At 42.6% G+C, this 21,966-nt stretch overlaps 1 protein-coding gene and 1 pseudogene across 1 annotated transcript in view; one reads left to right on the top strand and one right to left on the bottom strand.

Annotated features, from left to right (window-relative positions):
* CCDC93 (CCC complex scaffolding subunit CCDC93) overlaps positions 1-21,966 on the top strand; it is a 1,072,960-nt gene that overhangs the window by 460,464 nt on the left and 590,530 nt on the right. The gene's annotated exons all lie outside the window — the stretch shown is intronic.
* On the bottom strand, positions 16,128-16,686 carry LOC146856982 (ATP synthase F(0) complex subunit C2, mitochondrial pseudogene; annotated as a pseudogene).

Below are 21,966 nucleotides of genomic sequence, written 5' to 3'. Positions count from 1 at the left end.
TGCTTGGGAATGCATGGTTGGGAAGCTTACCTTGGATAAAATATATAAAAGTTACTTTGTCCAATGTGGGATGTGTGGATCTATGGATAGATCCGAAGGCCGCCCCAACAGTTAGTAAAACCCTGCTAATCAAGAGGTACCGGCAATACAAAATGGATCAACTGCTTGCATTCTCCTCTTATGTCACCCTGACCGACTCTTTTCCTAAGAGCAAGGTAGCCTATAGCTTGGAGCAGTTGTAGATGAAATAGAGCCTCCTTTGGCCTGAATGTTGTATATGCAGTTCAGATATAGCCCCTTACCGATTGCCTCCTTTAGTGGCAAATAGGCAGGTGAACAGAGCCCTTCAGGATACACCTGCTCTAGCTCTGAAGCTGATAGGGAGTTGGAAATGCATGTTTTGTTCTTCTGCAAAAAGTGGATCATCCCTGTCTTTCCGCCTGTAGGTGTTGGAGACCATCAAATTACATATCGTAGTTTAAAAACCGAGGTTAGGCAAAGTCTGGTTGTTGCAGTTTCCAGCTTTTTAATCGCAATATGGAGGATTAGGCACAAGATTTGTCTATAAATGGCTATATATTTTTGTAGAGGTTTTTGGGCTCTAACTAATGTATTTTGCTATTAATAATCAGCTTTCACCTTGTTTTATACATACTGTAGATATTTGCTTTTTAATATTTAATGTGATATAATTTATGCTGTGTAATTTTATTTGTTTTCTACTTTTAGGGCACATTGCTGAAATGAAGTATAATGTAATGAAAAGACCAAAACTTCGGGATTTAACCTTTTGGTTATAGAGAAGTGCACTCTGATGCCAGCCAATAGCCCAGGTCTGGGGGAGGCACCTCTTAAGGATCGGAGACTTACACAAGCAGAGCCCAGCAGGGTTCAGGCAGGTCCAGTTGTAGGCCAAGGCAGGTCCAGAGCAGCAGTCAGCTGGGCAGTTGCAGGGTGCCCTCTAGAGATTGTTCTGTCCCTGTTGCTAAGAATAGGAAATCAACAGACTGTCCCTTGAAATCACTCAGGTAGCCTGGTATGAAGGGAGCAGGTCCAGTTTTCCTTCTCAGAAATCAGGGCAGGCCTCAAGCAGCAAGGCAGTCCTCTGATAGCATCAGTGTAGCCCTCTGGGGAACAAAGCAGGCCTCAAGCAGTAGGGCAGCCCTCATAGGAACAAGGCAAGTCCTTCTTCTATAATATCCACAGGTCCAAGAGTGTACTGAAGCGGGGCTCTGGAGATCTAATATTTATACCTGGTGCCAGCCTTTGAAGAGGTGTGATTCCCTATACTATGCCCACATCTGCTTCTGAAAAGTATTTCCCCTCCGATGTCAAGGCTCCAAGAAGTCTGTGGTGACGAAAGACGAGTGTCGGGTTCCTTTTTATGTGATTGGTGACCTTTGAAGTGTAAGTTATGTTATGCTGATGTGTATAGCGCACTAATCACCAGAGAGGGTATTCAGGCACTTAGGCAGGTGTGTGGTCCCCAAGGTGCTTATACGAAGAACCAGTCCTTAAGCTTCTTACAGAACTCAAGAAGTGAGGAGGAGGCTCTGATGTATTGAGGGAGGTCATTCCATGCCTTGGGTACAATTTAGGAGAATAAGCGACCTCCAGTTCTGCTTTTGTGCATGCGGAGAGTGTGTGCGATTGAGAGTGAGACAGAGCGTGGGTGTCTGGTGGGTTGGTGAAACTGTATGCGGCTGTTCGGTATACTGGTCCTGTGTTGTGTAGGGCTTTGTATGGGTGCATAAGAAGTTTGAATTGGCTGTGCTTGTGAATGGGGATCCAGTGCAGCTTTCGGAGGTGCGGTGTGAAGTGGATGTGGTGTGGGAGGTCCAATATCACTCTTGCAGTGGTGTTTTGAATGGTCTGTGTGGGAGTTGTTTAGAGGTTCCAGCGTGGAGAGTGTTGCTGTAGTCAGGCCTGCTTTGATGAGTGCTTGTGTGGTGGTCTATCTGGTGTTATGAGGCATTTGAAGATCTTTCTCACATGCATAAAATGTGGAAGCAGGCGGTGCACTCTGTGTTGTCTTGACCCGTTATGCTGAGGTTGTCGCCTAGGATGATCCCTAGGTTTCTTGCATGATCTGTGGGTGTGGGTGTTGGTCCTAGCTCGCTGACGACCACCAGGTGGAGTCCCCTGGGGAGGTCTTGTTGCCATAGACCAGTACTTCGGTATTGTCAGAATTGATCTTCAGGTAGTTGGTTCGCCACCCATGTCTGCTACCATGGTCATGCAGTTGGCAAAGTTGGTTTTGGTGGAGATTGTCTTATCCGTCAGGGAGAGGATGAGTTAGGTGTCATCGGTGTAGGAGATGACAGTGATGTCTTGTGTTCGGATGATGTTGGCGAGCGGTGCCGATGTATATGATGAAATGGGTGGGACTGATGGACGATCCCTGTGGAACTCCGAATTTCAGTTTCTTGATCTCGGGTGGCAGCCTGACCCTTTAGATTCTTCCTGTGTGGAAGGAACAGATTCATCGGTAAGTGGATCTTTGTATGCCAATCTTGTGGAGTCTTCTGATGAAGTGTTGTGGGAGACATTGTTGCAAGCCATGGAGAGGTCAAGCTGGATAAAAGCCACTATTTCTTCTCGGTCCAGGATGAGTCGAATGTCGTTGGTTGCCACAATGAGTGCCATTTCTGCATCGTCCTTGAGATTTGTTTGAAGATAATGAAGTTCGAGGGGGTTGTGAGCTGCTTGTTGATGGCCTTCTCAATCCCTTTGGCCGGATAGGAGAGCAGGAAGATGGGTAGGAAGTTGCTCACTAGATTCAGGTTGGCTGTGGGCTGCTTGAGGAGGGAGTTTTCCATTCGTTCGAGAAAGTGGCGGACTTGATTGAGTGGTGTTGATGCTGTGGGTCAGGTTGGTGCTGATTGGTTATGCAGCCAGGTTGTAGATATGGTTCGGGCATTGGTATGATGGGGCCCCTGAGTGGATGGTCTGCATGAACGCCGCTGTGTAATTTCTGGTGAGGATTTTCTATTCAATGAGCTTGCCGTCTTGGTGGGCAGGTTAGTGATTAGTTTTCTGAGGTTGGGTTAGTGTGCGAAGTTGTAATAGATGTTTGCGATTTTGCTGTAGAAAAGGTGGATAGGTTGTTGCATAGTTGTTGGGAGGGTTTGATGTTGTTGACAGTGGATGAGGTGAAATCCTTGACGATTGAGTAAATCTCCGTGCATCCTCTGGAGCTTCCTTCAATGTGGTCCACTTATGCTTTTTTCTTGGTGTCTCTTAGTTTTGAAGGTAGTTCTACCAGTGGTGTCCCGGCTGGCTTTACGTTTTATTTCTAGCTGATTACAGTTTTCTATGGTGTTGCAAAGGTCTTCTGTGTACCAGATGGCCTGCTTGTTTGATCTACTATATTTGTTGGTGTTAGGCAGGGGGCAGAGAACAACTCGCCTGAAGCCGTCCAGGCAAGATGGCCCATCCTGTCCACAACAAATCCCTTTTGTCTCGCTCTCTGGCAGGAATATATAAACCTCAAGAGCAGAATCATTCACAGTCATGTGACCCATGACACTGGCAGCGTGCACCAAATGGTTAGGTCAAGAAAATGGCAACTTCCTGAAAGTGGCATTTTCAGAATTGCGACTTAAAATCCGACTTTACCATAAAAGAAGATTTTAAATTGCAAATCATTTGAGTCCAAACATTAGATTTTTACCTGGTCCCAATCAAAAGTATGCACTTATTCTGTGTAATAAGGTAACCCAATGTTATTCAGTGGGAGAGATAAGCCTTACAGTAGTGAAAAATGAATTTAAGAGTTTTTCACTAGCAGGACATGTAAAACTTAAACCCACATGTCTTACTTGTTAAATATAATGCGCTCTGCCCTGTGGGCATTTAGGGCCTACCTTAGGGGTATCATATATATAATTAAAAGGAAGGTTTAGGTCTGACAAGGTTTATTTTGCCAGGTCGAACTGGCAGTTTAAAACTGAACTACAGGCTGGAATGGCATGTCTGCGGAATGTTTTAAAGTGCTACTTCAGTGGGTGGCACAAGGAGTGCAGCAAGCCTACTAGGAGCATTCATTTAAGATACAGGCCCTGGATACAACTAATACCATTTACTAGGGACTTATATGTACTTTAAATGTGCCAATTAGGTGTAAGCCAATTTTACCACTTTGAAGGAGCGAGCACAAGCACTTTACCGCTGGTTAGCAGTGAAAAAGTGCACAGAGTCCTAATGGCAACAGAAGTGGTCTCAGCAGTATAAGGCAAACATCTGGGTGAGACCATGCAAAAAGTGCCAGGTCCAACACACCACTTTCAGGGGTATGAAAATACTGTTGTTGCAATACCCAATTAAACCCCTCAGTTGAGCACCACTACCAATATCGTAAATGTGAAGCTCAAAGAGGACATGATTGCCAACAGGATCACACATGCTCCTTTTGGGCATGAATCCAAGGCCCAACCTCACCCCAACACTCTCCTACACAGTCCTGTAAATGGACAGAATGTGACACTTTTAACGTCCCACAGGTAGCCAGGCATCCGTTTGTACTGAGAACCTTGTACTTGTGTGGAAGAGCATGCCTGGACATCTAAGTACACTATGAAGCATTCACAACTTAACAGTTGTTGGCAGAAGACCAACGTGTAGATGTCTGCATCCTCCTACGTGACCTGCTAGTGTTTACCTTTTTTCATAGCTACATTAATTATGCAAAAACCTTTGCAGGTAAAGTAAATTCAATTAAATATACAATCCCCCCCGGTTGATTTAGCTTTCTACATCCTCCCTTGTGGTCACCTACGTTATAGACCAAGAACTTTTTTGATACTTGGCAAAATTGCTAAACCTAACCTGAGATGACTCCTAGCTATGCCAGGTGGTGTGTCGATGCAAGTAAAAAAGTTAGGGCAACCCAATAACCCCTAGAAAGCTTGGGTCTGAGTACAAAGCAACAATGATATTGCAAACCAGGGGAGGATTCACCAAGCATACGTTTGAGCAATAATTTGTAGCTCAGAATTAAGCATTCATTACATAACCCATTGGTGCTTTGCACTATTTGTTATATGCTAGTACTTGAGAGTAGGAAGAAAGAGAAAGACCAAAACTGGAACTATGCAGTTGTTTAGCCGTGGCAATTTTCGTTTAATTATCGAGTTGTCGCATTTGCCACATATTTCATCATTTGTTGCATAATCAGTAGCTTTTAACAAAAAAAAAATTGCAACGAAGCGACACATGTTGCCACACAGTGGAAAGCCTTTTGCAAAGGTTGACTGCTCATATTTCTGTTACTTATTGCTGTATTTGGGTGTTAAACTGGTACTAATGATGTGCAACCAAAGCCCAAACAGTCTTATCAACTATATAAAGGAAAAAATAATGAAGTAATAGTTTCACAAGATCTGCTGCATTAAGCCGCATAATTTTCCCCTCCCCGGCATATAATTCTAGTGGATTATAATGAAAAAAAGGGCATGCAGTTCCTTAAATGAATACAAGGAAGTGTGGAGAGGTACACAGTGTGATGTTATCACTGAGGGGCATCCAATGGTCCGTAGCAGGAGGAATACTCCTTTTGGAACTAAGACCCTCACACACCCAACCAGTTAGGTGTCATGTTTCATCATATGGGTCTGCTCCTCTTGGGTCGGCGCTGCAATACCCGACAGGCACCCATAGAGGGGCTATTTATCGGAGATCTTTTGTTCCTTGCCATTTGGTGTGGTGTGGGTGAGGGACCTGGGAAGTGTAGGTGTGGTGTAGTGAAAAAATTGATAAAACAGGTTGGGGAGTCCAAGAAAATGGCTTTTATTCAAGTTGGCTCTCCACCTTGTGTAAAAAGGGGGAGGAGTGGCGACTATCTGTAGTTGTGGTACAGGATAAATGTGTTCTACTCTCAAAGGGTCAACATGTTTCTTGCCATAATAGTCAGGGGGATCAGTGGTAATTCATCAGGACCTAGTGAAAAACTATCTACACACCGTGGAAGGTGGAAACCCTACCTACCACGAGTTACACTGTGGGTGAAGTACCTACAGCTGTCGAGGATGACCTAAATCTATTATGAGTGTCCCCTCAACAGTGTCTGTAGCAGGCATTGGGGTCACATAAGGTGTTGTGTCCATGTATCAAACGATGTAGGCGGACTGACCTACCCCTCTCTGTCGCACCCATAGAGCCCCTCTATGGGTGTCCGTCGTGTATTGCAGCGCCAACCTGATGAGGAGCAGACCCATATGATGAACTCTGTACCTCTCCACACTTCCTTGTATTCATTTAAGGAACTGCATACCCTTTTTTTCATTATAGTCCCGGGCATGTATGCTGGACCTTTCTAAAAGCCCTTGTGTCCCTCCTCTTTGTTGATTAATTTATATAATTCTAGTGGCCCTGCCTATTTGTAATGTTGAGGTAATATATTCTAGCATGCAGCACTCATATGACCCTGAAAAAGTTTTAATGGCAAAGTTCTATAGATGAGGCTCAAATAAATACTGGTCCAATCTTGCCAAGAAAGAGTCCTCTGCAGTTGTCTCAGGGATGTGGAATTCTTGTAGCCCAACACCCAGGACACATTGTTTGAGGTCAAGGACAGCAAGCTTTCAAGTTTAATTTGTCCATCGGACAAGGAGGCCCAACATCGTAAAGCACAAACAATTTGGCTGCCATTTTACAGTACCATATTATTGATTGGTGAAAGAGCTTCGTCTGCAACTAAAGTAAACTTTGGATCATATGTGTAAGCTGTTTAAACATATATATATATATATATATATATATATTTATCGCTACCAAGTTGCACCAGAAGCCAAGGCACTCGTAGGCGGGTGCTGTAACGCGGTGGTGCCCGCGTTCAAAATCAGGGAGTATTCCGTAGGTTTGTTTGTTGCTGAATAAACAAACCTACGGAATACTCCCTGAGTGCTGTACTTTGTCCGAAAGTGTGGACTTTGTTGGTAGCGCTGATATATATATATATATATATATATATATATATATAAATCCAATATTCCAAAGTAAAGCGCGCTCTCAGTTTAGGGTATAATAGCGATCTTTTATTCCAACGTTACGCGTTTCGAGAGTAAACTCTCTTGCTCACACGTCGAATGCCAGTGACCCTGTGCATTACATAAAGTTCGAAGGCTCAACATAGAAAACAGACTTGTAGTGAGGTACTGTTTCAAGGTACACATGGTCGCCATCTTTGAACATGTCATATTTCATACATACAACAATTCAGTTCCGTTAATGCCAACAGATATTATTGTCACATCAAATGGTACATACACATATAATGCCAAGTGGTGTTCCTTTTCAGTTAGTACAGTTCATATTCACTGCAACAACATAAAATTTGATTCGTGCACCTTCTAGTACGTATCTCGCATATAAATGTTTCTTAATGCGCGTCATGGCAGGAAATTGTCATTCTTTAATTGCAACTACGCCAAATGGCGTGTAGCAAGGTGAATAGTGCGCAGTGACCGCGTTAATCATAGTGTATTATTTCTAATGTCCTATTATAGCGCCTTATGCTATTGTTGTCGCTCTAGTGGCTAGGTGTTTAGCGCCGTGTAGCGTGCAATGATTGAATTGTGTGGCGCGCACTAATATCCTAGATCGTACTAGTAGTTAAGGACGTTCTGTTAAGGCACAATGATAATTGCTGGCGCTCTAGTGGCTAAATAAAGGGGCATGGTACTAATAAGTGAGAGGCAATCGAACAGTGAAAATTATAGTGACGAAATAAATGTGAAAAGTCCTTATCTAGTTTCTTCTTCGGTGCTCTCCCTGGAGTATTGAAGAAAAGGGTAGGTGGCCCGTGAATGTGCTCGTGCTGCTGTGATGGGCCCCTTCCTTTCTTCCTGCATAGAAAGAGAAAAAATCAATTAAAATACAATAGAACACAAGTGTTCTCAGTTTTAAAAGCAAAACATGGTAATTGCATACGTAGGTACATTTACTCCTCATGAATTATAACACAAGCAAACAAAATCCAATCTACATTTATTCTTCCATCAGGTGAGTCGCCATCTCCTCATCCTGATTATGTCCCTTAGGCTGCCTAGTTTCGAGCTCTAAGATCCATTTTGATTCCTTCCTCCTAAGGGCAAGCTCCCTGTTACCCCCTCTTTGTCTGGCAGGTATCTGTTCAATGACAAAATATTTGAGCAATCTGCTGTTAGATAGATGAAATTCTGCAAAGTGGCGTGCCACTGGGTATTGGGGGTCCTTATTAGTGATGGCTCTGAGGTGTTCCAGGACCCTCTTTTTTGCCGTCAGCGTAGTGCTCCCGACATATCTTTTGTTACAGGGACACTCAAGTATGTAGATGGCATATGTTGTGGTGCATGTGAGGAACTGCATAATTTTAAATTTGGTTGTTCTGTATGGTATGCTAAATTCCTGTACCATACCACTATTCCTGCAGGCCTTGCAGTGGCCACATGGATAGAACCCTCTAAGATCATGTTGGCTCTTACTTGTCTGATCTGTTATGTCTCCCTTCATGAGTATATCCCTAAGGCTTCTACTCTTTCGGTACGTGACTCTGGGTCGTTCCCCAATTTGTTTGCCTATTATAGGGTCACTTTGTAGGATGTTCCAGTTCTCATTAAGTATCTTGTATACTTTCTGGGAGTCTCCATTGTATGTGAGAATGACTCTACTACCCGATTCATCATCCTGATTCTCTTTAGGTTTATCCTCCATGATGTTTTCTCTTGTTGTGTTTTCCATTTTGCTCACTGCTCTGTTTAGAACCCACTCCGGGTACCCTCTTTCCCTGAATCTTTGTAACATGAGTCCTTTTTCCTCTTGGTAGTGGGTAGTGTCACTGCAGTTTCTTCTTGCCCGCAGCAGCTCGCCATAAGGAATACTCCATTTGAGAGTGTCAGGGTGGCTGCTGTGGGCATGAAGGAGACTGTTGCCCGCGGTCTCTTTTCTAAAGAGTTTGGTCTGCAGAGTATTGGCAGTAGCCATAACTTTTACATCTAGAAATTCTATTTCATCCTTACTTATCTTGTGTGTTAACACGATGTTATATGTGTTTTCGTTAAGTAGGTTTACAAAGTCTTCTGCCTCTTGTTCGTTACCCTTCCATATTACAAAGAGGTCATCTATGTACCTGAGCCATGTGATAACCTTTTCAAAGTGGGCGTTATACAAGACATTGCTGTGTATTTCCTCCTCCCAGATCCCCAGGAAGAGATTCGCAAAGCTCGGTGCGAAGCTCGTACCCATCGATGTACCCGTGGTCTGTTTGTACAGGTCCCCATTAAACATAAATATATTATTCTGGAGACATATAGTCATCATTTCCGTAAGCATTTTCGTATGTTCTAGATACCTGATATCTCTTTTCTTAAGGTAGTGATTACATGCTCTTATCCCTTGATCGTGTTTTATGATCGTGTACAGTGAACACACATCCATAGTGAGAAAATGGTACCCTTCTTCCCATTGCAAGTTATCAATTTTACACAAGAAATCTTTGGTATCACGTACATGGGACGGAAGTTCAGACACATATTCCTGCAAGAAAAAATCCACATATCGAGATATATTCTCAAAGGTACTACCAATGGATGAGACAATAGGTCTACCTGGGGGGGCCAGGGGGTTTTTATGCACCTTTGGAAGAAAATATATTATGGGAAGCTTTGGATAGTCTTTCTTCAGAAAGAGATATTCATACCACGATATTATCCCTTGTTCTTGCCACTCAGATAGGCAACTCCAAGTTGTTGTTATGCTTTCATTGTATGTCTTCGTGTTACTTTTGCAATAAAAAGCTTCATTATTAAGCTGTCTTAGTGCCTCTTTGATGTATAGTTCCTTGTCCTGTATTACAATGTTCCCTCCTTTGTCTGCTGGGCGGATTATAATGTTTTTATCATCCGCGAGGGATGCAATTATGTTTTTTTGTTTCACAGTTAGGTTGGATTGTTTAAATCTACTCTTGGACTGTTGATGTTTATGTTCTAAGAGAGAATTTGTCACTACGTCCTGGAAAGTATCCAGATTGTCATGTGGTAGGAGAGGATAGAATACAGATTTGGGTCTGAACTTAGTGTTTGCTGCTTTATCTGTGGTAACATCCCAACATTCAGGCGAATCATAAGTGTCATCATTCTCAGGGGTTCCTGTATTCATAGCTAGATCCTGCAAGGTTCTTAGTATGTTGGCATCCCCTACAGTGAGGGCGGGTTCTGGGTGGGTTGTATTCATTTGGATATCATTCCTCTTACTACTATTCTTCAGGATATGCCACTTTTTAAGTTTAAGTTTTCTGATATATTTGAACATATCGATACGTGTATCTGAGTAATTAAAGGCTCCTGTGGGACAGAATGATAATCCTAGACAGAGTGTTCTTTTTTCGAGAAAAGACAGTTGTCTGCTAGAAAGGTTGACAATTGTTTTATTTACCATTTCTGTGTTATCCATTATGGTTGATTTCGATAGCCCCCACGTCTGGTTCCCATTGGCTCTGTTTCTCGTTCTTTTCTTGCTTCTTTGTTTGCGTCTCTGTCTCCTCTGTTTGCTCCGGCCCTCCCTCTTCCTCGGCCTCTTCCTCTTCCTCTGCTTCCTCTCCCTCTCTGTGGTGGTGCTGGTGGGGGGGATACTCGTCCCGACTGCCGTCCCCTCTTCAGCACCCGGAACTCGTCCAAAAAAGTTGCACGTTTGGTAATGATTTCTATTTCTGAAGAAGTGCTTGTAGATTTCAAGGATACATCGGTATCTGAGTCGTCTGTATTGATGGATGTTATTGTGGTGGTTTGCACAGTTCCGTCCTGGCTTGTCGGGGGTACACATGATTGGGTACAGTACATATGGTCGTATTTTTTGCTGTATGTTAATATACGGCCAGACTCATAATCAGTGCAATCACGGTGTAGCTTTCTTTGTTTTCTCATTTTAATATCTTCCTCGTGTTGTGTCAGTCTAAGCTTAAGGTCTTCTTTGAACTTCTTTATTGTGGTTTGGTCACTGTGCGCTTTAAATTCTTCATCCATCTCTTTTAGTTCTTTCATTATGGTCTCCCTGTCCTCCCAGGCATATTTGACTAATATGCACAGCATAGTTCTGGAGCTGTTGGCTGAATTCTCTGACCATTCTTCCAACATGCGTGGGTTAGGGGATTCGTAGGACGGGGTGGTATATATTCTCAACCCACGTGGGACCATATTTTTGTCTATGTAATCCTGGAGGGAGATGGCCTCCCACCATTTAGACGTCTCAGATTTTTTTAATTTTTCGTATTTCCGTAGTTTCCCAATTAGTGTTGTGTCCGTGTCTTGTTTGGCCATGGTTGTGTGCCCTCTTCCCGGGGCCCGTGCCAGCAGGGTTTGTGCTGCCAATCTGCGCTGCGCTTCCTCTTCCATGATGTGATAAACTGTGCCTACGTATGGGCAAATGTTTCTTTCGTCACGTTTCACGAATTCAGAGCAATTCCTGAATGCGTACTAAATAAATGCATCAAATTGTCACTCATATGCGTGATGTCAAGCTATTACTTATTCCTAAACCCTTCCAAATAGGAAGTTCCAGATGCCGCCTCGTCTTAGTAGCGAAAAATTCCTGTATTGCACTGAGGGACTCGCTCCGTTTTCTTGGAGGGAAAAAGACCTGCTATCCTAGCAGCAAACACTAAGTTCAGACCCAAATCTGTATTCTATCCTCTCCTACCACATGACAATCTGGATACTTTCCAGGACGTAGTGACAAATTCTCTCTTAGAACATAAACATCAACAGTCCAAGAGTAGATTTAAACAATCCAACCTAACTGTGAAACAAAAAAACATAATTGCATCCCTCGCGGATGATAAAAACATTATAATCCGCCCAGCAGACAAAGGAGGGAACATTGTAATACAGGACAAGGAACTATACATCAAAGAGGCACTAAGACAGCTTAATAATGAAGCTTTTTATTGCAAAAGTAACACGAAGACATACAATGAAAGCATAACAACAACTTGGAGTTGCCTATCTGAGTGGCAAGAACAAGGGATAATATCGTGGTATGAATATCTCTTTCTGAAGAAAGACTATCCAAAGCTTCCCATAATATATTTTCTTCCAAAGGTGCATAAAAACCCCCTGGCCCCCCCAGGTAGACCTATTGTCTCATCCATTGGTAGTACCTTTGAGAATATATCTCGATATGTGGATTTTTTCTTGCAGGAATATGTGTCTGAACTTCCGTCCCATGTACGTGATACCAAAGATTTCTTGTGTAAAATTGATAACTTGCAATGGGAAGAAGGGTACCATTTTCTCACTATGGATGTGTGTTCACTGTACACGATCATAAAACACGATCAAGGGATAAGAGCATGTAATCACTACCTTAAGAAAAGAGATATCAGGTATCTAGAACATACGAAAATGCTTACGGAAATGATGACTATATGTCTCCAGAATAATATATTTATGTTTAATGGGGACCTGTACAAACAGACCACGGGTACATCGATGGGTACGAGCTTCGCACCGAGCTTTGCGAATCTCTTCCTGGGGATCTGGGAGGAGGAAATACACAGCAATGTCTTGTATAACGCCCACTTTGAAAAGGTTATCACATGGCTCAGGTACATAGATGACCTCTTTGTAATATGGAAGGGTAACGAACAAGAGGCAGAAGACTTTGTAAACCTACTTAACGAAAACACATATAACATCGTGTTAACACACAAGATAAGTAAGGATGAAATAGAATTTCTAGATGTAAAAGTTATGGCTACTGCCAATACTCTGCAGACCAAACTCTTTAGAAAAGAGACCGCGGGCAACAGTCTCCTTCATGCCCACAGCAGCCACCCTGACACTCTCAAATGGAGTATTCCTTATGGCGAGCTGCTGCGGGCAAGAAGAAACTGCAGTGACACTACCCACTACCAAGAGGAAAAAGGACTCATGTTACAAAGATTCAGGGAAAGAGGGTACCCGGAGTGGGTTCTAAACAGAGCAGTGAGCAAAATGGAAAACACAACAAGAGAAAACATCATGGAGGATAAACCTAAAGAGAATCAGGATGATGAATCGGGTAGTAGAGTCATTCTCACATACAATGGAGACTCCCAGAAAGTATACAAGATACTTAATGAGAACTGGAACATCCTACAAAGTGACCCTATAATAGGCAAACAAATTGGGGAACGACCCAGAGTCACGTACCGAAAGAGTAGAAGCCTTAGGGATATACTCATGAAGGGAGACATAACAGATCAGACAAGTAAGAGCCAACATGATCTTAGAGGGTTCTATCCATGTGGCCACTGCAAGGCCTGCAGGAATAGTGGTATGGTACAGGAATTTAGCATACCATACAGAACAACCAAATTTAAAATTATGCAGTTCCTCACATGCACCACAACATATGCCATCTACATACTTGAGTGTCCCTGTAACAAAAGATATGTCGGGAGCACTACGCTGACGGCAAAAAAGAGGGTCCTGGAACACCTCAGAGCCATCACTAATAAGGACCCCCAATACCCAGTGGCACGCCACTTTGCAGAATTTCATCTATCTAACAGCAGATTGCTCAAATATTTTGTCATTGAACAGATACCTGCCAGACAAAGAGGGGGTAACAGGGAGCTTGCCCTTAGGAGGAAGGAATCAAAATGGATCTTAGAGCTCGAAACTAGGCAGCCTAAGGGACATAATCAGGATGAGGAGATGGCGACTCACCTGATGGAAGAATAAATGTAGATTGGATTTTGTTTGCTTGTGTTATAATTCATGAGGAGTAAATGTACCTACGTATGCAATTACCATGTTTTGCTTTTAAAACTGAGAACACTTGTGTTCTATTGTATTTTAATTGATTTTTTCTCTTTCTATGCAGGAAGAAAGGAAGGGGCCCATCACAGCAGCACGAGCACATTCACGGGCCACCTACCCTTTTCTTCAATACTCCAGGGAGAGCACCGAAGAAGAAACTAGATAAGGACTTTTCACATTTATTTCGTCACTATAATTTTCACTGTTCGATTGCCTCTCACTTATTAGTACCATGCCCCTTTATTTAGCCACTAGAGCGCCAGCAATTATCATTGTGCCTTAACAGAACGTCCTTAACTACTAGTACGATCTAGGATATTAGTGCGCGCCACACAATTCAATCATTGCACGCTACACGGCGCTAAACACCTAGCCACTAGAGCGACAACAATAGCATAAGGCGCTATAATAGGACATTAGAAATAATACACTATGATTAACGCGGTCACTGCGCACTATTCACCTTGCTACACGCCATTTGGCGTAGTTGCAATTAAAGAATGACAATTTCCTGCCATGACGCGCATTAAGAAACATTTATATGCGAGATACGTACTAGAAGGTGCACGAATCAAATTTTATGTTGTTGCAGTGAATATGAACTGTACTAACTGAAAAGGAACACCACTTGGCATTATATGTGTATGTACCATTTGATGTGACAATAATATCTGTTGGCATTAACGGAACTGAATTGTTGTATGTATGAAATATGACATGTTCAAAGATGGCGACCATGTGTACCTTGAAACAGTACCTCACTACAAGTCTGTTTTCTATGTTGAGCCTTCGAACTTTATGTAATGCACAGGGTCACTGGCATTCGACGTGTGAGCAAGAGAGTTTACTCTCGAAACGCGTAACGTTGGAATAAAAGATCGCTATTATACCCTAAACTGAGAGCGCGCTTTACTTTGGAATATTGGATTTACATTTGTGCCGGCTGTGGCTCTACCGGCCCCGTGCGCCACCAGACTATGGGCGGATTTCCCAGGAGGAGCTGAATGAAGTTTGAAAATATATATATATATATATATATATATATATATATATATATAATTCACTGAAAAAACCATAGGTTTCACACATGTTATAGTTAGCGGAAATTTTACTGATAAAAAACCAATGAAATTCCCCCGTTATAGTTAGTGCAGGCAACTATAACTCACGCGACCGCAATCCTCTGCTGATGCTAATACTGTATTTAGACACTTATTTGCCCATGTCTTCTTCCATACATTTTTAGCTATACATATATTACAAATATTTTTTTTTCATAAAGACACATATGTCATCAGCAGAAGATTGCGGTCGCGTGAGTTATAGTTGCCTGCACTAACTATAACGGGGGAATTTCATTGGTTTTTTATCAGTAAAATTTCCGCTAACTATAACATGTGTGAAACCTATGGTTTTTTAAGTGAATTTGCAAGGTTTTTTAAATGCTAATTCCTAACTATAACGTGTGTGAAACCTATGGTTTTTTCAGTGAATTTGTACGGTTTTTTAAATGCTAAGTTATGTATGTATTATAATTTTTTTATATATATTTATTATACAATAAACTACGTATTAAAATTGTATTTTTTTATTTTTATGGTTTTTCACCCACGCGATTTAAAAAAAAAATGTTTTAATGTTTTTTTCTGCCTTCGGGGTCCTTCAGGGACCCCCTGACAAAGGCCAGGGGGTCAGGAACTCTCTACCTTGCCCCCTTTTCACGTTCGCCACGTTCCTTTTCCACTCTCGCACTGAAACAAAATGGCGGCCGACACTTCCTGATTTCGACCGATTCGAACGTTGACTGACATGTAACAACCAATCAGATTTACGCTCGCGCACGTAAGGGTGCGCACACGGTGCGCGCACGGTACGCGCACGGTGCGTGGCTATAGATATGTATGTGCTTTTAACTGCAATTTTCTCAGGAACTACTGAACAGATTGACTCCATATATGCAAAAGGCACATCCCTGACCTGAGGACTACCTCTCTGCCAAATTTCAAGTAATTCTGTTCAGCCGTTCGGGCTGTACCTTCGACTAAAGGTCCTATGGGAAAATGCATGGGGAAAACGCGTTTTGGGACCCACCTTTTTTCTCGGCCCCCGCTTGACGAATCCCCCCGAGACTTTCAGGGTAGGAGCTGAGCGGAGCGCCCCATTAGTTTTGAAAATTTCGCGAAGATTCGTCAACCGGCGCCAAAGTTATTCAAAATAGAATTTTGAGATCTCCTATGGAAACACGGTCCTAACTATAACTATCTATTGGCGACCGCCAGTAGATTATATATATATATATATTTATAACACAGTTTTTATTTACCTTCCCTCAGAGTAACAGAGGGCCATCCGGGGCCCTGAACACAGCAGCTGAAATGGAGAGGAAGTAGTGAGGAATTACAAGTGCCCATGGGGTAATGGGAGGAACGATTGAAGTCACAGACACCTGAACATATATGTAAAAATAGGCTAGGGCTGTCAACACCCCTCACATAGCAAACAGGATGAGGAAGGCGACCATCAAACAGAAGAGACCCATGGCTTCGGAGAGAGCAAAGCCCAGGATGGCATACGAAAAGAGCTGTTGTTTTAGGGATGGGTTTCTGGCATAGCCAGTGATGAGACTCCCAAACACTGTACCAATGCCAGCACCAGATCCAGCCACTCCTACGGTGGCAGCACCAGCGCCGATAAACTTGGCTGCAGTGTCGATATCTCTGGAAACAGCACTGGTCTGAAACCCTCGGCGAGCGACTTGGGTCAATACATTCTGGACTGGCAGCACGGAGAGAGTCTGCTCTGTGCTGGCTTCAGGTTGGTTCAGCACGGATGCCGAGAGTGGTCGACAAAGCAGCCTGGAGCCATTTTTCACCAAGGAGGGGGTGGACACAAACTTGGCGCAGGCCTACATGTTGAGGGTCAGCAAGGGATGGATACACAAGCAGCTGCTCAGGGACACAGAGGGAAAGAGAAGGGGTAATTGCGCCTATATATACACATACATAAATAGCCTTTATTATCAAGGTGCGCACGATAAGGAAATGCAGTGAACTTGGTTTCAGTTACGGGCAGTGGTTCCAGTAGGAAAGTCTTTTGAAGGTACCATTTTTTCAAGCATCATTAAGTAAAGCCTGTCTGAAAAATTCCAATACTTCCAGTCAAGATTCAACCATGGAGAATCGGTATAAAACCAAGATCAGCAAGAATATGGGAAACATGCAAATAAACAAACATTGGCAAAGCCTTAGGCTTGGCATAGATTGTCAGCCTTTGTTAATATGTGTTTTGCTAACTTTGTTGGAGGAGCTGTCCCATCCTCACCAATATTATAAATTGGCTAAAAATAAAAAAATAAAATGTTTGTGTCAAAAAGCACACATTTGACATAGGAGTACCTGACACTGAAGGAAACTAATTTATGTGTGCGGATGGGCTCCTTGTGAAAGAGCAGAATGCTGTCACTCACAGTGAAGACAGCCAGTGGCTGAATTACGCCGATGCATTGCCCCATGTTGTATGCTGTAGTAGGTGAAAACCACATGTGAATGATACAACAATAGAACAATGGATAGAGAGGGCTGGATTAAAGTCCTATTAAGTGTATAATTTTAATAAAATCAAATGTCTTGTCTAGGCGGGCCAGATTTTGTGGGCCCAATGCCTTAGGAAAGTCACAAAAGTGCATCCCTGGTGTAGGGTCATGCATTCTTGCAGATTTACAACTTTCATGAATTTGTACGAATTTACAGACTTGAGCCTGAAAACCAAAACCAAAGAACAAGTTGTGAATAGCATTTGCATGTAACCTAATCTGCGCACATATATTTGCTCATGAAAACATCTGCCGAGCATTTGCAAATTCACCTTTCATACAATCAATTTTTCCCACCCTGAAAAAACTTTTACTTCTGCCCTTGCCAGGAACAAATGTGCAACCTTTCCCAATGTGGGAATAGATTAGAAAAGAGTTGGTGAAACCCCTTGAACATGTGAGTTTTAGGTGTGCACTGACTCAAAGGGCATTTCAACCCTGGAAGCACTTCTACATCTAGCCCCAGTATGTAGATTTGCAGAAAGGTGGCAAAATCAAGGCATTACTAAAATCCTAACCATGATAGAATCGAAGTTTTGGCACAACCAGAAGGCTTTTTTCAGAGTTCTTATGTAATGAGAATGCTGCACTAATTTATCACTTCGGTGCATTCCACCAACGAGACAAGTGTTTTTTTTTTTTTACAGAAGTAGATTTATGAAGCATCCCTTTCTATGGACAAGTAGGTATTTTATAAAATTCCACATATCTTTGTCTGTTAGTGATTTGATACCCAAATGTTAATGTGCAGGTGATGAAATGGTTTGTAGTAGAGACACATCAACGTGTCGGTTTCTTTGTTAATTAATAAGTGAGAGCATCTTTTGGACCATGCTAAGATAATTAAACAACCCCGTTGAGTAAGGTCCAAGGATTTCTTGATGTGCAAGGATAATACAGCTCAAGAGCTAAGTGCCACAGGTGTTCGCTTTCAGGTTGAACTTCTTTTCTTACCATTAAAGTGGTATTCAGCAATTCCCCCAAACGGTAGTCATATTATCCCAGATTATTCTGACTAAATTATCCCTGTACATCAAGTGATCATTGAAAATTGTCTCCTTCAGTTCCAGGGACTACAGTGGCAATTCGTGGTTTTGAAACCAAAAAATGTTTTTTCAATCCTTATTTTTTTTTTTTTTTAATAATGTTGGGGGCCTGGTAACTGTCACAAACCATGGAAAAACACAGCAAACCCATACCCTTTGGGTTTACCAGTTCTTGTTTTATTATACTGTGCCTACTCTTTTCGAAATTTGTTTTAAAGAACTCAAGCACATTTCTTGTCTCATCCAGTATTGGTATGAAGATAATGTTTTTTGAATTGTGAGTTTAGCGTCATTTGTGGAATAGCTTTCTTTAGCAGTTTATTTGATCTCTCAAGCTATGGCTTAACTGTTCTGACATTTAAATGTTAAATGAAACTCTACTCGGAAAAGCATTTGTGCTTCCTGCTGAAAATCAATAACCTGGTGAGGCAGTAGGAGCTCTCAATTCACAAAATAAAGTTCTTTCTGTGTCGATGTTTAATGCATGGGTACTCTGAGTAAATTAGGAAAGTAAAAGTCACCACTTTCAGACTTTAAAGTGCACTAAATCAGATGGAGTGGTAACGGCGTTATCCATCCTGAAGTACACGCCTGCTGTAATTGCCATTTTTACAGCAAGTGCCATCCTTTTGTCGAACATAATTAAATGGACAGTTAAAGTGAAGGTTGGAGCAAAAAAGCTGCAGTAAACTTGAATTACTAGGAGTTCCACAAATAAAAGCTTTACTCAGTATAATTGAAGATACACGTAGGTGTAGTCAGCAACTTTTTAATGGTGGCACTTGAACCATACTCACCTTCGGCGCTTGCTTGCCCTCTCCTCTCCTCTCCTCATTGCAGGTTTGACACTTCTGCCTCTCTGTCTATTAGGAACCCATTGCTTTACCTCTTCAGCAGACCCACACTACAACATGCTTGAGACATCCCACCCATCTTTCTTCCTACCCGCAAACTCTGGACAAGGACATGTAAACATTTGTTACTTGCTTAACAATATGTTCCAGGCACTTATTGGAAAGTTCTCAACTCAGTGAATGAGTTATTTGCCTGAAAGCAAACTTTTGCCACTCCTTCCAAGGGCTCATCCACAGACTGACCCCCTCCAGTGGGCCTCATTTACATTTTCATGAGGATAAACCTGTTCATCCTGACAATTTGCCTAAGTGCATGGCAGGTGAAATTAGCAGGAATCCTCTGCAACATTATTAGGATTAAGATCCCATGCAGCACAGTGCATAGAGCCCGAATATCTGCTGTGCATCGCCGTGCTTCATGAGAATCTTTGAGCGGCAAACTGTGCTTTGTGATAATCTGCAAGACGTTCTGGGCCTTACTTGCCGGTTGTGAGGGTGGATGCACGGGGGCATTTGAGGCTGTAATTGTGCAGTTTGAGGCTTTTACTGAGCTTTTCAGGCTGTGCCTGAAGCCATTTGCGGCTGTGATTGCTGCCTTAGTCTCAAATGCTCCAATGCTATCTCACAACACGTGTATTGTGAGATAACACTGAATCATTTGAGACTAAGGCAGTTCACAATAAGCATGAAGTGGGCAATTTGGACTAAACATGTGCATTATGAGACCTTGGTGTGCTCCTGAGGCTGTACCAGAGGTAATTCCAAAGCATTTGAAGGGTGCATCTGAAGCTATCCTTTGGTGTATGTTGGTTCTACCTGCTCATTTTAAGGCTTCTCGAAAGCAAATAAGGCATTGTTGTTATATAACGATGTTCCTTGAAATTCTCAACTATAATTAGCAGGTTGTGGCTTTGTCTCGGTTTACAGAGGATGTGTTTTTGCATTTGAGGCTGTGCCTGGCGTTTGAGAGTGTAATTTAACATTTGCACCGTACTTGTTGACATAATGGTTGTGATGCTGTGCCAGAGCACTTGAGGCTGTGCCTGAGCAGCATAGACTAAGACTGGCCATTTGAAGCTATGCCTTGGGTTATGGTGATACTGCCCGAGTGCTTGACGCTGTTGCTGGATAATGAAGGCTGTGGTTAGGCATTTTGGGGTTATGCCCGGTTATCGGACGCCGCCTTTGCATACATGATGACTATACCTCTGTATACAATGGTTACATAGCATGCCTACATTCTGCTATATCATGATTACTCCCCTGAGAAACCTTAGAGGTCGGGACTCCAGGGAGTAGGAGAGCTATGTTGCAGAATGATATGAATAACGGCACATGGAAGGAGGTCCTCTGTAGGAGCACTAGCCATAGTGTTAGTAGTAGGTCTGAGATATTTCTAGCTGTATTGAAATATACACAACAGATTTGTTAGTGTATGGACTGTTTTAGGAGTCGTAGTCTGAAATATTGAATCAGAGGAGTTAGTGAAAGAGTTGTAGTCTTGTAATGGTTGATGTCCATATAAAGCATCCGTATTTCCGACTAAGATGCAAACTCACACCAGAGATGAGATGTATGTTCCATCACCAGGGAACAAGGACGGAGTGGACACCAAAATCCGCCCTGTCAAAAATATGCAAACAGCCACACACTGCTGCAGGCTATGACTGAAATAGAGCCAACGGGGTGCTTATGACAATCCATCCTGCTCTGAAAACAGCCATCTATCCTGCAGCCTACCGGGAAATTTCTAAAGTGGCAGAATGGCCAGTCCGGTCCTGCCAATAGAAATAGAATCTCATGAAAAAAGATGAAAATCCTCCAAGATGGGAGCATTCGAGAGACAATGTGCCATGATCAATCGGAGCTAAGGATGATCATTAACAGTTGAGTGGCTGGAGAAGGGATCGGAAATGGGGTGATATAATTCTTCATCACAATACATAACCATTATATAAGGAGCCACTTCTGCTTTGTGCTCATCAGTATAGGTATACTTCACTTCTTCCCGTTGGTCTCTGCTTTCATGCTGTGGTTGGAAAACAACTGTACTAGACAGAGGTAATGTCAGGGAAACTGTGGCTCAGTGTCGCAGTGTATGAAACCCTGAGAGGGCCTCAGGAAGATTTACACTTGGCTAGAGGCTAGTTAATATGTTGATTGATATTGTCTGTGATCTCTTCGGACACTGCATGACATGACGTTCTGTGATGTCACCGAGGTCAAAGGTCATGTGATAGCCACTTCCTGAAATTACAGTCAAGTTGGTAAGAAAAAAAACAAAAAATGATGACATCGGGCCTGCCCTACGTATTTTGATGACTCACCAGCCAGCGAAGGGAGGAGGATTTTTTCTGGTATGCCAACAGTAGTCTTCCATGTAAGATATTGATATACATAAAAGGTGATGGGATATACACAAAAGGTGATGGGAAATACACAAAAGGTGATGGGAGGAATGCTAACAAGAAGTCTAACCCTTGGCAATCACTCTGGGTAGCGTACCAACCCATTGTTCTTTTGCCCACCATGCCATTTCAGTTTTGACCCAAACGTATACAAACCATTCTTGACCCTGCTCCATCAGGAACAGTCTATGCCGAACTGCCAGTCCAGGTCCTCCCAGAACTGAAACACAAACAACCCAAGTCCGGTTTTGCCTTGATTTTTAGTTGTCAGTCATGCAAGCCATTACTTAC

The sequence above is a fragment of the Triturus cristatus genome, chromosome 3_2, assembly GCF_964204655.1.
Source record: "Triturus cristatus chromosome 3_2, aTriCri1.1, whole genome shotgun sequence".
NCBI lineage: Eukaryota > Metazoa > Chordata > Amphibia > Caudata > Salamandridae > Triturus > Triturus cristatus.
The sequence above is the reverse complement of the archived record's forward strand: the minus strand, read 5'-3'. Positions and strand labels throughout refer to the sequence as shown.